Source organism: Scyliorhinus canicula, chromosome 25 (assembly GCF_902713615.1).
Source record: "Scyliorhinus canicula chromosome 25, sScyCan1.1, whole genome shotgun sequence".
NCBI classification, from domain to species: domain Eukaryota; kingdom Metazoa; phylum Chordata; class Chondrichthyes; order Carcharhiniformes; family Scyliorhinidae; genus Scyliorhinus; species Scyliorhinus canicula.
Genome location: NC_052170.1, coordinates 23,683,702 through 23,698,842, shown reverse-complemented (window position 1 = coordinate 23,698,842; position 15,141 = coordinate 23,683,702).

Below are 15,141 nucleotides of genomic sequence, written 5' to 3'. Positions count from 1 at the left end.
CAGTCTCCCCACCCCCTCCGTCTCCCCACTCCCCCTCAGTCTCCCCCACTCCCCCCTCAGTCTCCCCCACTCCCCCCTCAGCTCCCCCACCTCCCCCTCCCCCCTCAGTCTCCCCCACTCCCCCCTCGTCTCCCCACTCCCCCCTCAGTCTCCCCCACTCCCCCCTCAGTCTCCCCCACTCCCCCCCTCCCCCCTCAGTCTCCCCACCACTCCCCCCTCAGTCTCCCCCCACGCCCCTCAGTCTCCCCAACTCACCCCTCAGTCTCCCCCACTCCTCCCTCAGTCTCCCCACTCCCCCCCTCCGCCTCCCCCACTCCCCCCTCCGTCTCCCCCCTCAGTCTCCCACACTCCCCACTCAGTCTCCCCACTCACCCCCTCAGTCTCCCCACTCCCCCCTCAGTCTCCCCCATCCCCCCTCCGTCTCCCCCCACTCCCCCCCCTCCGTCTCCCCCACTCCCCCCTCGTCTCCTCCCCTCAGTCTCCCTCACTTCTCCCCGTGAAAAGTTGCGCGGCCCGCTATTCTCCGAACCGGCGTGAGTGCGGAGAATCGCGCCCTCCAGGTTTCACTCCGGCGTCAACACTTTGTCTCCCTTTGGTAGAATCACGGCCAATGTTTTGGCATCAAATGTGTTGTGGTAGCGAATTTCACAGACTCTATTGTCTCAGTTGGGTCATCACTCTATGGGTAAATAAATGCCTCCTCACCTCACTCCTAAAAGGATGACTACTTATCCTCAAACTATGACCCCTTGTTCTGGACTCTACCATATTTGGGAACATTCTTTCTGAATCTACCCTGTCTAATCCTGTTAGAATTGTTAATTTTCTATGTGATCCCCTCTCAATGCATATATTCCTACGAGATTTAGGGCGCGATTCTCCACTCTCATGCCGGTTTGGAGAATAGCGGGCCGTGCCAATTTTCACAGCGATGCCGGTCCGACGCCCTCCCGCTATTCACCGAACCCGCACAAACTACACGTTGGGGTTCCCGGCAAAGGCCTCGACAGACACCCCGACACGACCAGAAGCCCGACTTTTTTGGCCCCCCGCTATTCTCCGGCCCGGATGGGCCGAAGTCCCGACGTCATCACGCACTGTTTTCACGCCGGCCAACACACCTGCTTTTGAAGTTCGTCAACCAGTCGTGCTGGCTGACGAGAGCTTCGAGGAGGTGAGCGCACCGCTCAGCGCACAGCTCAGCGCACTGCTGGAGTCTGGCCACAACGGGGAAGGCATCCCCGAGAACGGGAGGGGGGTCCAGAGCGGGGGGCGTGTGGGAGACGGAGGGGGGGAGTGTGGGAGACGGAGGGAGGAGTGGGGGAGACGGAGGGGGGAGATGGAGAGGGGAGTGGGGGAGACGGAAGGGGGGGGAGTGTGGGAGACGGAAGGGGGAGTGGGGGAGACTGAGGGGGGATGTGGGAGATGGAGGGGGGGAGACGGAGGGGGGGAGTGTGGGAGACGGAGGGGGGGAGTGTGGGAGACGGGGGGGGGGAGTATGGGAGACGGAGGGCGGGAGTGGGGGAGACTGAGGGGGGGAGTGGGGGAGACTGAGGGGGGATGTGGGAGACGGAGGGGGGAGACGGAGGGGGGGAGTGTGGGAGACGGAGGGGGGGAGTGTGGGAGACGGAGGGGGGGAGTGTGGGAGACGGAGGGGGGAGTGTGGGAGACGGATGGGGGAGACGGAGGGGGGAGTGTGGGAGACTGAGGGGGAGTGGGGGAGACTGAGTGGGGGAGACTGAGGGGGATGTGGGAGACGGAGGGGGGAGACGGAGGGGGGGAGTGTGGGAGACGGAGGGGGGGAGTGTGGGAGACGGAGGGGGGGAGTGTGGGAGACGGAGGGGGGAGTGTGGGAGACGGATGGGGGAGACGGAGGGGGGAGTGGGGGAGACTGAGGGGGGAGTGGGGGAGACTGAGTGGGGGAGACAGAGGGGGGGAGTGTGGGAGACGGGGGGGAGTGGGGGAGACTGAGGGGGGAGTGTGGGAGACGGGGGGGAGTGGGGGAGACTGAGGGGGGAGTGTGGGAGACGGGGGGGAGTGGGGGAGACTGAGGGGGGAGTGTGGGAGACGGAGGGGGGAGTGTGGGAGACTGAGGGGGGATGTGGGAGACGGAGGGGGGAGTGTGGGAGACTGAGGGGGGAGTGGGGGAGATGGAGGGCGGAGTGGGGGAGACGGAGGGGGGGAGTGTGGGAGACGGAGGGGGGGAGTGTGGGAGACGGAGAGGGGGAGTGGGGGAGATGGAGGGGGGAGATGGAGGGGGGGAGTGGGAGTGTGGGGGCTAGGGAGAGAGTGAGCGAGTGACTCGTCCAACCCCGGTTAAAAAATGTCTGCCACCATGCCATGGCGTACAGGTCAAGAGGACGCGGCCGCTGGTTGCCCTGTGGCTTACGGCCACAGGCCACTGACGCACCGGTGAAGAGGACGTAGTTAACTGCCCGTTGGATGCAGAAAGTGACCAGGGGTTAGGCTGCCCGCGTGTCAGCAGCGCGACCAGGCCACCGGGACACACAGGTATCCCGTGGCAGGCGGCTGCCGAGGTGTCGACTAACCTCCGTCTAACATGTCCTGTTTCTCTGCCCCCACCACCCTTCTGTACGTTAGCACAATGTCTGTGAACAGAACGGCTTTGTTCTGCGCAGTGGTTGGGGCCGCTGTACTGCATTTGGCGATGCAGCATGGGTTTGGCGGATGGGCAGAAGTCCCGCCGCTGGGAGGCCTCTCCCGCCGCCGAAGTTTAAACCAGCTCTGGAACGGCGGGCTGAGCGGCGCGAGCAGGCCCCCGGGGTCCTGGGGGGGCGGGGGGCAATCGGACCCCGGGGGGTGCCCCCATGGTGGCCTGGCCCGCGATCGGGGCCCCCCGGCCAGTGCCCTGGCTGCACTATGTTCCTCCGCGACCGCCACGGCCTCCGCCACGGAGGCGGAAGGGAACACCACATCGCGCATGCGCCGACCGGCGAAAGCCTTTCGGCCAGCCCCGCTGCCGGGGGCGCCGGTTTTTTGCGCCGGTCTTCTGGTGCAAACCGCTCCGGCGCGGGGCTAGCCCCCAAAGGTGGGGAGAATTCCCCACTTTTGGGGAGGCCCGACCCCTGAGTGGTTGGCGCCACTCCCCTACTCCGGGACCCTCCGTCACGCCAGGTGGGGGAGAATGCCGCCCCTCTTTCCAGACAATGACGGACATCACCTGCAGGAGGAGACTCCGGCTGAGTAGGCAGACGGTGATACATATCTGTCACCTCGTGGCGCACCTCGCCCCATGTGGAACGGGGGGAGGACACGCGATCCCTGTTGCCATCAAGGTGACGGTCGCTCTTAACTTCTATGCCACCGGCTCCTTCCAGTCTCCGAGAGGGGACGTCTCCGGGATCTCCCAGTCATCGGTGCACAGGTGCATCCGGGATGTGACCGACGCCCTCTATGCCATCGCGGACCGCTACATCACCTTTCCCGAGGACCAAGCAAGTCAAGACTCACGTGCTCGTGGATTTGCCAGTGTGGCCGGGATACCGAGGGTGCAGGGGGCAATCGATTGTGTTCACGTCCCCATGCGCTCGCCTGCAGGGGACAGGGAGGTGTTCACAAACAGAAGGGGGACATACTCCATGAATATCCAGGTGGTATGTGACCCCCACATGAGGATCATGAACGTCTGTGCAAGGTTCCCAGGGAGTGTGCATGACTCCTACATACTGGCGCAGTCGTACATCCCTGCGATGTTTGAGGGACGTCTCCCCCGGCTGAGGGGCTAGTTGCTAGGCGACAGGGGTTATCCGCTGAGGTCTTGGCTGATGACGCCTGTACGGAGGCCTCAGATCAATGCGGAAACCCGATACAACGAGGCCCATGCAGCAACCAGGGGTGTGGTGGAGCGCTGCCTTGGCCTCCTGAAGATGAGATTCAGGTGCCTGGACCGCTCCGGAGGGGCCCTGCAGTACCAGCCCGACAGGGTCGTTCGCATTGTAGTGGTCTGCTGTGCGCTGCACAACATCGCGATGCAGAGGGGAGATGACCTGCTGCAGGAGGCGGAGGGAGAAGCCAGTGGCAGTGGTGCCAGCACAGAGGAGGAGGAGGAGGAGGAGGAGGAGGAGGAGGAGGCTGGTGGAGTGGCGGGCGCAGCACGCAGGCACGACCCAGGTGCTGGTGATGTCCAGGAGGTGGCACGACGGACCCGGTGAGGACGGCGGGCACGCGACGCCTTGGTGGCAGCACGGTTCACGCGTCGCATGTGACGTCCCCGCTGAACACCAAACCACCACCTGCATCGCTAGTCATGCAGAGGGTCACCACACAACTGCCACCACCACAGCCCCTCCCCCCCCCCCCCCCACCCCCTCTCAGTGTACACTGCTCCACTTCGACATCACCCTTAACACTGGGTCCAGACGGAATGGCACAACGTTGATGGCTGTGTCAGCGGGTGTGATCAGTGCCATGTGGAATGATGACAGCCCGCTCTGCGAAGAGCTGTGAGCTCAGAATCGTTAGAGAGAGTCTGACCCACGGCAATAGCTGAATCGTCCACCTTGGTGGCTGCTGAGATCGTGACGGACACTCTATCACGTACCGGCGTGGGCTAGCTGTGGGAGGGGTTGGGGGGGGAAGGGACTGCATACCCGGCACCGAAGTTTCACCGCTCGTCAACCCCAGCGACACTCGGTCACCACCACGAACCCTGTGGCTGTGGAACAATCACACGGTATTACAAGTAAGGTGGAACAGGGCGTTTAATGTGAACAAACATTTACAGGTGCCCTAGCCCCTACAACTAAACTGTGCCCTTCACCCGTGCCAACTTACTCAGTGTCTCTCTTTGTTGCCTTACGGGCCCTACCACTACGTCTAAGCGATTCCCCAGATGATACAGCAGGAGTGGAGGAGGATTGCTGCGAATCGCCCCCTTCGACTTGTTTCTCCTTGGCCAAGCGTTTCCTGGGGCGACCCGGCCTTGATGGGCCAGGCTGCTCTGCGGGCGTCTCGGGTGACATTGTGCCACCCTGCTCTGCCTGCTGCCCACCCGATGCACCAGGGATGGGACGGGGGGAGGCCGAGAGTTCCGGGACGTCCCGTGATGGAGTTAATGGGACGGGCCCCGAAACCTCCTCCTCCCTCGGGGAGCCCGGTGGCCCCCGGGCCTCACTTTGGGACAGAGGTGCGAGCAGGGAGGTGCCCCGTCGCACCACCGACACCTGGCGCTGCCAGTCCTGGAGGCCTGCGACGGTATCCACCAGGATCCGAAGGTTTGCAGAGACGGAGTCCAGGGAGTTAGACATTCCCGCCAGGGACTGTGCGACCTCAACCTGTGAGTGCACGACGCCATCCAGCACATGTGTCAGGCGGTTGATGCTCTCGGCGACTGACTGCTGGGACTGTGCCATTGACAGCTGCGACTGGGCCATGACCTGCTGAGAGGCCGCAGGGCGTTCGCGGGCCATTTCTCTCTCTTGTGGTGTCGCCGCCCTCTGGGCGTCCTGCTCCACAGATTCGGTTGGGGAGGATGGGACTCCCCGCTGATCGGGCACCCTCTGTCGTGCGGCCCCGGGTGAGGTGGGGGCAGATGCCTGTGTCCGTCTGGAGGCAGACGGCCCTGGTCGTTCGGCATCACATCCTAGGGAAGAGCATGAAACGGGTTATTTAGAGACGCTCGGCCGGGAGCTGGTCGGTCCCAGTGGGCAGGGTGTGAAGGGACAGAGGATGGGGGAGGTGTCCCAGTGGGCAGGGTGTGTGAAGGGACAGAGGATGGGGGAGGTGTCCCAGTGGGCAGGGTGTGTGAAGGGACAGAGGATGGGGGAGGTGTTCCAGTGGGCAGGGTGTGTGAAGGGACAGAGGATGGGGGAGGTATCCAGTGGGCAGGGTGTGTGAAGGGACAGAGGATGGGGGAGGGGGGGGGGGGGGTTTGTCATGGAGGGTTGTCTCACTTGTTGCAGCTCCGCCAACCTCGCATTGCGCGATCTCCCGGATGGCAGATCCCCCAACAAGGTCCAGTGCTCAAACGTGGTGAGGGGGTGCAGGATGGGCGAACCCCCTCCCGTCTTGTGCCGCTCACGGGTGTTGTGAGCGGTCTTGTCCTGTAGGGGGAGGGGGCATAGATAGATCATTACAATACGGCAGGTATCAGCAGTCCGTTCAGATACTGGCACAGTTTGGGGGTCAAGTTGTAATAAGACCATTGCATCTCTCCACGGGGGTCAGAGCGTTGGGTCTGTGACAACTTTGTGAACCACCCTCAACTCACTCTGCCCCAATTCCCCTCCCCCCCCCTCCCGTGCCGGGGGGGGGGGGGGGGGGTGATTAAGTAAAGGGGGGGGAGGGATGGTTGTGACCCGGGGGCTCCCTCTTGGCACTTACCCTGGCAGCCCTGGTGAGGTTGTGCATCTTCTTCTGACATTGCTCTGCAGAGCGAGGGGTCTGCCCCACAGCACTGACGGCAGCAGCCACCTCACGCCAGGCCTGGCACACCCGCTGGCAGAGTGGCGATGCCCTCTACGCGGGCAGATGATGCCCCTCCTCTGGTTGATTGATTTGAGCAGCGTCTCGACGTCAGCCTCCAAGAATCGCGGGGCTGCTCTCCTCAGCTCCGACATCCTGGCCTGCAGTTTCTGTGCTCTCCCGCGCCTTTTTACGGCGTCGGGCGGCCTCTCGTGGGCGTGTTCGTGTCATCGTCGCATTCCGGCGTCATCGCGCACGTGATTTACGCGGCCCCGTTCCTAGCCCATTTCCCGGAGAATCGCGCCCATCAAGTTTAAAAGCACAAACAGAGGCTCTTTGGCCCATTGTGTGAACACCAGCCATCAGGCACCTCTATATTCCAATCCCACTTTCTCTTAGTCCATAGCCTTTTATGATTTGGTGTTTCAAATGCTCACCTAAATGTTTCCAACCTTTGGAGAATCGCGCCCTTAGTCTCTCCTCAGATGACAGACCCGCCATCCCAAGAATCAGCCTGGTAAAACTTTGCTGCACACCTGCCAGAGCACAAACATCCTTCCTCAGACCAGGGGCAAAATTCTCCGACCCCCAGCAGGGGTCGGAGAATCGCCTGGGGCCGCCGAAAATCCTGCCCCCGCCGTGGCAGAGATTCTCCGCCACCCGGGAATTGGCGGGGGCGGGAAACTCGCCACTCCGATCGGCGAGGCCCCTGCGGCGAATCTCCGGCCCGCGATGGGCCGAAGTCCCGCCGCTGGGAGGCCTCTCCCGCCGCCGAGGTTTGAACCACCTCTGGTGGCGGCGGGATCGCTGGCGTGACTGGGCCCCTGGGGTCCTGGGGGGGGGCGCAGGGTGATCGGACCTCGGGGGGTGCCCCCGCGGTGGCCAGGCCCGCGATCGGGGCCCCCTTATCAGGGGCCGGGCCAGTGCCCTGGGGGCACTCTTTCTCCTCCGCCGCCGCCATGATGGAAGCGGAAGAGAAACCCACAGCGCGCATGCGGCGGTAGTGACGTCAGCGGTAGCTGGCCGCTGACGTCACCGCCGGCGCATGCGCAAACCGGCGAAAGCCTTTCGGCCAGCCCCGCTGCCGGGCGGCGGGCCTGAAAGGCCGTTGGTGCCGGTTTTTGTGCCAGTCAGCGTAGTGCCAACTGCTCCGGCGCGAACCTAGCCCCCAAAGGTGCGGAGAATCCCGCACCTTTGGGGAGGCCCGACCCCGGAGTGGTTGGCGCCACTCCCCTACGCCAGGACCCCCCGCCCCGCCGGGTAGGGGAGAATCCCGCCCCAGGACACCAAAACTGCACACTATAGGCGAAATTCTCCGACCCCACGCAGGGTCGGAGAATCGCCCAGGGCCGCCGAGAATCCCGCTCCCGCCATGTCCAGAATTCTCCCACCCACCAGAAGTCGGCGTGCCGCCAATCCCGCCACCCGCCTCGGAGAATGGCGGGGCCGGCGGGATGCAACGGGTTTCTGTGCTGCCGTTATTCTCCGGCCGGATGGGCCGAAGTGGCCACGGGTCACGTCGGCGTTAATCAAAGTAGGTATTTAACGGCGTTAACCAGTGCTGATGGTTGACACCGTTCAGCGTGGAGGTGGGTGACAGGCCGGGGAGAGAGAGAGAACTGACAAACTGCGAGTACCGAGGGTTGGGGGGGGGGGGGGGGGGAAGAGAGAGAGAACTGACAAAGAGAGAGAGAACTGACAGAGAGAGAGAACTGTCAATAGAGAGAGAGAACTGACAGAGAGAGAGAACTGTCAAATAGAGAGAGAGAACTGACAGAGAGAGAGAGAACTGACAGAGAGAGAGAACTGTCAAATAGAGAGAGAGAACTGACAGAGAGAGAGAGAACTGACAGAGAGAGAGAACTGTCAAATAGAGAGAGAGAACTGACAGAGAGAGAGAGAACTGACAGAGAGAGAGAACTGTCAAAGAGAGAGAGAACTGACAAAGAGAGAGAGAACTGACAGAGAGAGAGAACTTACAAAGAGAGAGAGAACTGACAGAGAGAGAGAACTGACAGAGAGAGAGAACTGTCAAAGAGAGAGAGAACTGACAGAGAGAGAGAACTGACAGAGAGAGAGAGAGAACTGTCAAAGAGAGAGAGAACTGACAGAGAGAGAGAGAACTGACAGAGAGAGAGAACTGTCAAAGAGAGAGAGAACTGACAGAGAGAGAGATAGAGAACTGACAGAGAGAGAGAACTGTCAAAGAGAGAGAGAACTGACAGAGAGAGAGAGAACTGACAGAGAGAGAGAACTGTCAAAGAGAGAGAGAACTGACAGAGAGAGAGAACTGACAGAGAGAGAGAACTGTCAAAGAGAGAGAGAACTGACAGAGAGAGAGAACTGTCAAAGAGAGAGAGAACTGACAGAGAGAGAGAGAACTGACAGAGAGAGAGAGAACTGACAGAGAGAGATAACTGTCAAATAGAGAGAGAACTGACAGAGAGAGAGAACTGACAGAGAGAGAGAGAACTGACAGAGAGAGAGAACTTACAAAGAGAGAGAGAACTGACAGAGAGAGAGAACTGACAGAGAGAGAGAACTGTCAAAGAGAGAGAGAACTGACAGAGAGAGAGAACTGTCAAAGAGAGAGAGAACTGACAGAGAGAGAGAGAACTGACAGAGAGAGAGAGAACTGACAGAGAGAGATAACTGTCAAATAGAGAGAGAACTGACAGAGAGAGAGAACTGACAGAGAGAGAGAGAACTGACAGAGAGAGAGAACTGTCAAAGAGAGAGAGAACTGACAGAGAGAGATAACTGTCAAATAGAGAGAGAGAACTGACAGAGAGAGAGAACTGACAGAGAGAGAGAACTGACAGAGAGAGAGAACTGTCAAAGAGAGAGAGAACTGACAGAGAGAGAGATAGAGAACTGACAGAGAGAGAGAACTGTCAAAGAGAGAGAGAACTGTCAAAGAGAGAGAGAACTGACAGAGAGAGAGAACTGACAGAGAGAGAGATAGAGAACTGACAGAGAGAGAGAACTGACAGAGAGAGACCTGACAGAGAGAGAGAGAACTGACAGAGAGAGAGAACTGTCAAAGAGAGAGAGAACTGACAGAGAGAGAGAGAACTGACAGAGAGAGACCTGACAGAGAGAGAGAGAACTGACAGAGAGAGAGAACTGTCAAAGAGAGAGAGAACTGACAGAGAGAGAGAACTGTCAAAGAGAGAGAGAACTGACAGAGAGAGAGAACTGTCAAAGAGAGAGAGAACTGACAGAGAGAGAGAACTGACAGAGAGAGAGATAGAGAACTGACAGAGAGAGAGAACTGTCAAAGAGAGAGAGAACTGTCAAAGAGAGAGAGAACTGACAGAGAGAGAGAGAACTGACAGAGAGAGAGAGACAGAACTGACAGAGAGAGAGAACTGACAGAGAGAGAGAGAGAACTGACAGAGAGAGAGAACTGACAGAGAGAGAGAGAGAACTGACAGAGAGAGAGAACTGACAGAGAGAGAGAGAGAACTGACAGAGAGAGAGAACTGACAGAGAGAGAGAGAACTGTCAAAGAGAGAGAGAACTTACAAAGAGAGAGAGAACTGACAGAGAGAGAGAACTGACAGAGAGAGAGAACTGTCAAAGAGAGAGAGAACTGACAGAGAGAGAGAACTGACAGAGAGAGAGAGAACTGTCAAAGAGAGAGAGAACTGACAGAGAGAGAGAGAACTGACAGAGAGAGAGAACTGTCAAAGAGAGAGAGAACTGACAGAGAGAGAGATAGAGAACTGACAGAGAGAGAGAACTGTCAAAGAGAGAGAGAACTGACAGAGAGAGAGAGAACTGACAGAGAGAGAGAACTGTCAAAGAGAGAGAGAACTGACAGAGAGAGAGAACTGACAGAGAGAGAGAACTGTCAAAGAGAGAGAGAACTGACAGAGAGAGAGAACTGTCAAAGAGAGAGAGAACTGACAGAGAGAGAGAGAACTGACAGAGAGAGAGAGAACTGACAGAGAGAGATAACTGTCAAATAGAGAGAGAACTGACAGAGAGAGAGAACTGACAGAGAGAGAGAGAACTGACAGAGAGAGAGAACTTACAAAGAGAGAGAGAACTGACAGAGAGAGAGAACTGACAGAGAGAGAGAACTGTCAAAGAGAGAGAGAACTGACAGAGAGAGAGAGAACTGACAGAGAGAGAGAGAACTGACAGAGAGAGAGAGAACTGACAGAGAGAGAGAGAACTGACAGAGAGAGAGAGAGAACTGTCAAAGAGAGAGAGAACTGACAGAGAGAGAGAGAACTGACAGAGAGAGAGAGAACTGACAGAGAGAGATAACTGTCAAATAGAGAGAGAACTGACAGAGAGAGAGAACTGACAGAGAGAGAGAGAACTGACAGAGAGAGAGAACTGTCAAAGAGAGAGAGAACTGACAGAGAGAGATAACTGTCAAATAGAGAGAGAGAACTGACAGAGAGAGAGAACTGACAGAGAGAGAGAACTGACAGAGAGAGAGAACTGTCAAAGAGAGAGAGAACTGACAGAGAGAGAGATAGAGAACTGACAGAGAGAGAGAACTGTCAAAGAGAGAGAGAACTGTCAAAGAGAGAGAGAACTGACAGAGAGAGAGAACTGACAGAGAGAGAGATAGAGAACTGACAGAGAGAGAGAACTGACAGAGAGAGACCTGACAGAGAGAGAGAGAACTGACAGAGAGAGAGAACTGTCAAAGAGAGAGAGAACTGACAGAGAGAGAGAGAACTGACAGAGAGAGACCTGACAGAGAGAGAGAGAACTGACAGAGAGAGAGAACTGTCAAAGAGAGAGAGAACTGACAGAGAGAGAGAACTGTCAAAGAGAGAGAGAACTGACAGAGAGAGAGAACTGTCAAAGAGAGAGAGAACTGACAGAGAGAGAGATAGAGAACTGACAGAGAGAGAGAACTGTCAAAGAGAGAGAGAACTGTCAAAGAGAGAGAGAACTGACAGAGAGAGAGAGAACTGACAGAGAGAGAGAGACAGAACTGACAGAGAGAGAGAACTGACAGAGAGAGAGAGAGAACTGACAGAGAGAGAGAACTGACAGAGAGAGAGAGAGAACTGACAGAGAGAGAGAACTGACAGAGAGAGAGAGAGAACTGACAGAGAGAGAGAACTGACAGAGAGAGAGAGAACTGTCAAAGAGAGAGAGAACTGACAGAGAGAGAGAGAACTGACAGAGAGAGAGAGAGAACTGACAGAGAGAGAGAGAACTGTCAAAGAGAGAGAGAACTGACAGAGAGAGAGAGAACTGACAGAGAGAGAGAGAGAACTGACAGAGAGAGAGAGAACTGTCAAAGAGAGAGAGAACTGACAAAGAGAGAGAGAACTGACAGAGAGAGAGAACTTACAAAGAGAGAGAGAACTGACAGAGAGAGAGAACTGACAGAGAGAGAGAACTGTCAAAGAGAGAGAGAACTGTCAGAGAGAACTGTCAAAGAGAGAGAGAACTGACAGAGAGAGAGAGAACTGACAGAGAGAGAGAACTGACAGAGAGAGATAACTGTCAAATAGAGAGAGAACTGACAGAGAGAGAGAACTGACAGAGAGAGAGAACTGACAGAGAGAGAGAGAACTGACAGAGAGAGAGAACTGTCAAAGAGAGAGAGAGAACTGACAGAGAGAGAGAACTGTCAAAGAGAGAGAGAACTGACAGAGAGAGAGAGAACTGACAGAGAGAGAGAGACAGAACTGACAGAGAGAGAGAACTGACAGAGAGAGAGAGAGAACTGACAGAGAGAGAGAACTGACAGAGAGAGAGAGAACTGTCAAAGAGAGAGAGAACTGACAGAGAGAGAGAGAACTGACAGAGAGAGAGAGAGAACTGACAGAGAGAGAGAGAACTGTCAAAGAGAGAGAGAACTGACAGAGAGAGAGAGAACTGACAGAGAGAGAGAGAGAACTGACAGAGAGAGACCTGACAGAGAGAGAGAGAGAACTGTCAAAGAGAGAGAGAACTGACAGAGAGAGAGAGAACTGACAGAGAGAGAGAACTGACAGAGAGAGAGAGAACTGACAGAGAGAGAGAGACAGAACTGACAGAGAGAGAGAACTGACAGAGAGAGAGAGACAGAACTGACAGAGAGAGAGAACTGACAGAGAGAGAGAGAGAACTGACAGAGAGAGAGAACTGACAGAGAGAGAGAGAACTGTCAAAGAGAGAGAGAACTGACAGAGAGAGAGAGAACTGACAGAGAGAGAGAGAGAACTGACAGAGAGAGAGAGAACTGTCAAAGAGAGAGATAACTGACAGAGAGAGAGAACTGACAGAGAGAGAGAGAACTGACAGAGAGAGAGAACTGACAGAGAGAGAGAACTGTCAAAGAGAGAGAGAGAACTGACAGAGAGAGAGAACTGTCAAAGAGAGAGAGAACTGACAGAGAGAGAGAACTGACAGAGAGAGAGAGACAGAACTGACAGAGAGAGAGAACTGACAGAGAGAGAGAGAGAACTGACAGAGAGAGAGAACTGACAGAGAGAGAACTGTCAAAGAGAGAGAGAACTGACAGAGAGAGAGAACTGACAAGTTGCGAGTGCCGGTGGGTTGGAGGTCTGTATGTGATGCGGCATTCTCGCCGGGCGGCATTGATGAAGTCGCTCGACGTCAACCGACCGCCACTTCCGCAGCGGGTGAAACCGACGTGAATAGCGTAACGCCGCTGCTGATCCATTCGGGCACGGAGAATACGCGATGTTTTGCGGGGCCCGACGCCGGAGTCATCAGCGCCGTTTTTGGCCGCCGGTCCCGGGAATTGCGATGGACATCGGGGAATTTCGCCCTATATTCCAGGTGTGGTCCTCACCAATGCCTTGTACAATTGTAGTATTCGTAAAATAAAATCCTCTCGTTATGAAGGCCAACATACTATTTGCCATCTTTCCTGCCTGCTGTACCTCCCCTTTAGGACCTGCCCCATCATACAGTCGGAGCACTGCACCCCTCTAATTGACATGACTAATTGGTAACTTAAATCATTGGGGGCTGTAGAGAGAAAACAGCCGTGGCCCAGTAAATATCCATCAATCTGTCATTTCAATGATGAATTGGATGAGTCTCTGTTTTGTAGGATGGAATCTCCCCCTCTCTCAGCCTTTGTATGATGGAGAGTTTCCTAACTCCTCTCCAGAATGATCTGGTCTCTGATTTTCAGCTGATGTCTCTTTGTCCCGGGCCTGGATTCCCTCTATCCTCCCCAAACCGAGTGGGATCGCTCTAACACAAACCGTTCGCTAGGAAAACTAGTGTAGAGACAGATTGAGGAAAAGCCAGCCGGTGAAGTCCGACATTTCCAAGTTTACATCAATTATTCCAACATTTCCAGATGGAACTTTGGGAACTTGATGATGTGGTGGCTAATTGTGTCCGTGTGATGTCATCACCCGCAGCCCAATTCGAGTCGCATGGCGAGAGCTAACAGATCAAAACATATCACTGAGAAACAATTCACATTAAAATCTTCTCTAAAGTGGTTTCCTCCTTTATGAAATGAAAATCGCTTATTGTCACAAGTCGGCTTCAAATGAAGTTACTGTGAAAAGCCCCTAGTCGCCATATTCCGGCGCCTGTTCGGGGAGGCTGGTACGGGAAATGAACCATGCTGCTGGCCTGTCTTGGTCTGCTTTTAAAGCCAGCGATTTAGCCCTGTGCTAAACCAGCCCCTTTAGACAGTCGAGTAATCTTCACTCTTGTGGTGTGAATATAGTTTGAATCTCAGCTTCTCTTTCAGCCTGATTTTGTCTGAATCTATGTGAATTTTCTTTCCCCTGCAGCATTATTTATATTTTTCGATTCGATGAATGTCTCGGCCCCTCATTTTTTTGCATTGATCATTATTATCTCAGTTGGTACTGAGTGACTTTTTCTCGCCACCTTCTTGACGGCCACCATTTTGACCCATCTGCCATGTTGTACGGATGGCACTCCTCACCAGTCATCCAGGGACAACTCCTCCAGCATCCCAGCCTGCACTGCAGCCGGTCATTCCATCCTCACCAGTCATCCAGGGACAACTCCTCCAGTGTCCCAGCCTGCACTGCAGCCGGTCATTCCCATCCTCACCAGTTAGCCAGGGACAACTCCTCCAGCATCCCAGCCTGCACTGCAGCCAGTGATTCCCATCCTCACCAGTCATCCAGGGACAACTCCTCCAGCATCCCAGCCTGCACTGCAGCCGGTCATTCCCATCCTCACCAGTTAGCCAGGGACAACTCCTCCAGTGTCCCAGCCTGCACTGCAGCCAGTGATTCCCATCCTCACCAGTCATCCAGGGACAACTCCTCCAGCATCCCAGCCTGCACTGCAGCCGGTCATTCCCATCCTCACCAGTCAGCCAGGGACAACTCCTCCAGCATCCCAGCCTGCACTGCAGCCGGTCATTCCCATCCTCACCAGTTAGCCAGGGCCAACTCCTCCAGTGTCCCAGCCTGCACTGCATTCAGCCATTCCCATCCTCACCAGTCATCCAGGGACAACTCTAGTATCCCAGCCTGCACTGCATTCGGCCATTTCAATTCCCACGAGTCATCCAGGGACAACTCCAGTATCCAAGCCTGTTCTGTACTCGGCCATTCCTATTCTCACTTGTCATCCAGGGAGAACTCCTCCAGTATCCCAGCCTGCACTGCACTCAGCCATTCCGACACTCACCAGTCAGGTAGGGGCAACTCCTCCAGTATCTCAGACTGCATTGCACCAATCAAAAATGGGAGGGGTTTTGTTTGTGACATTATCATAGCTTTA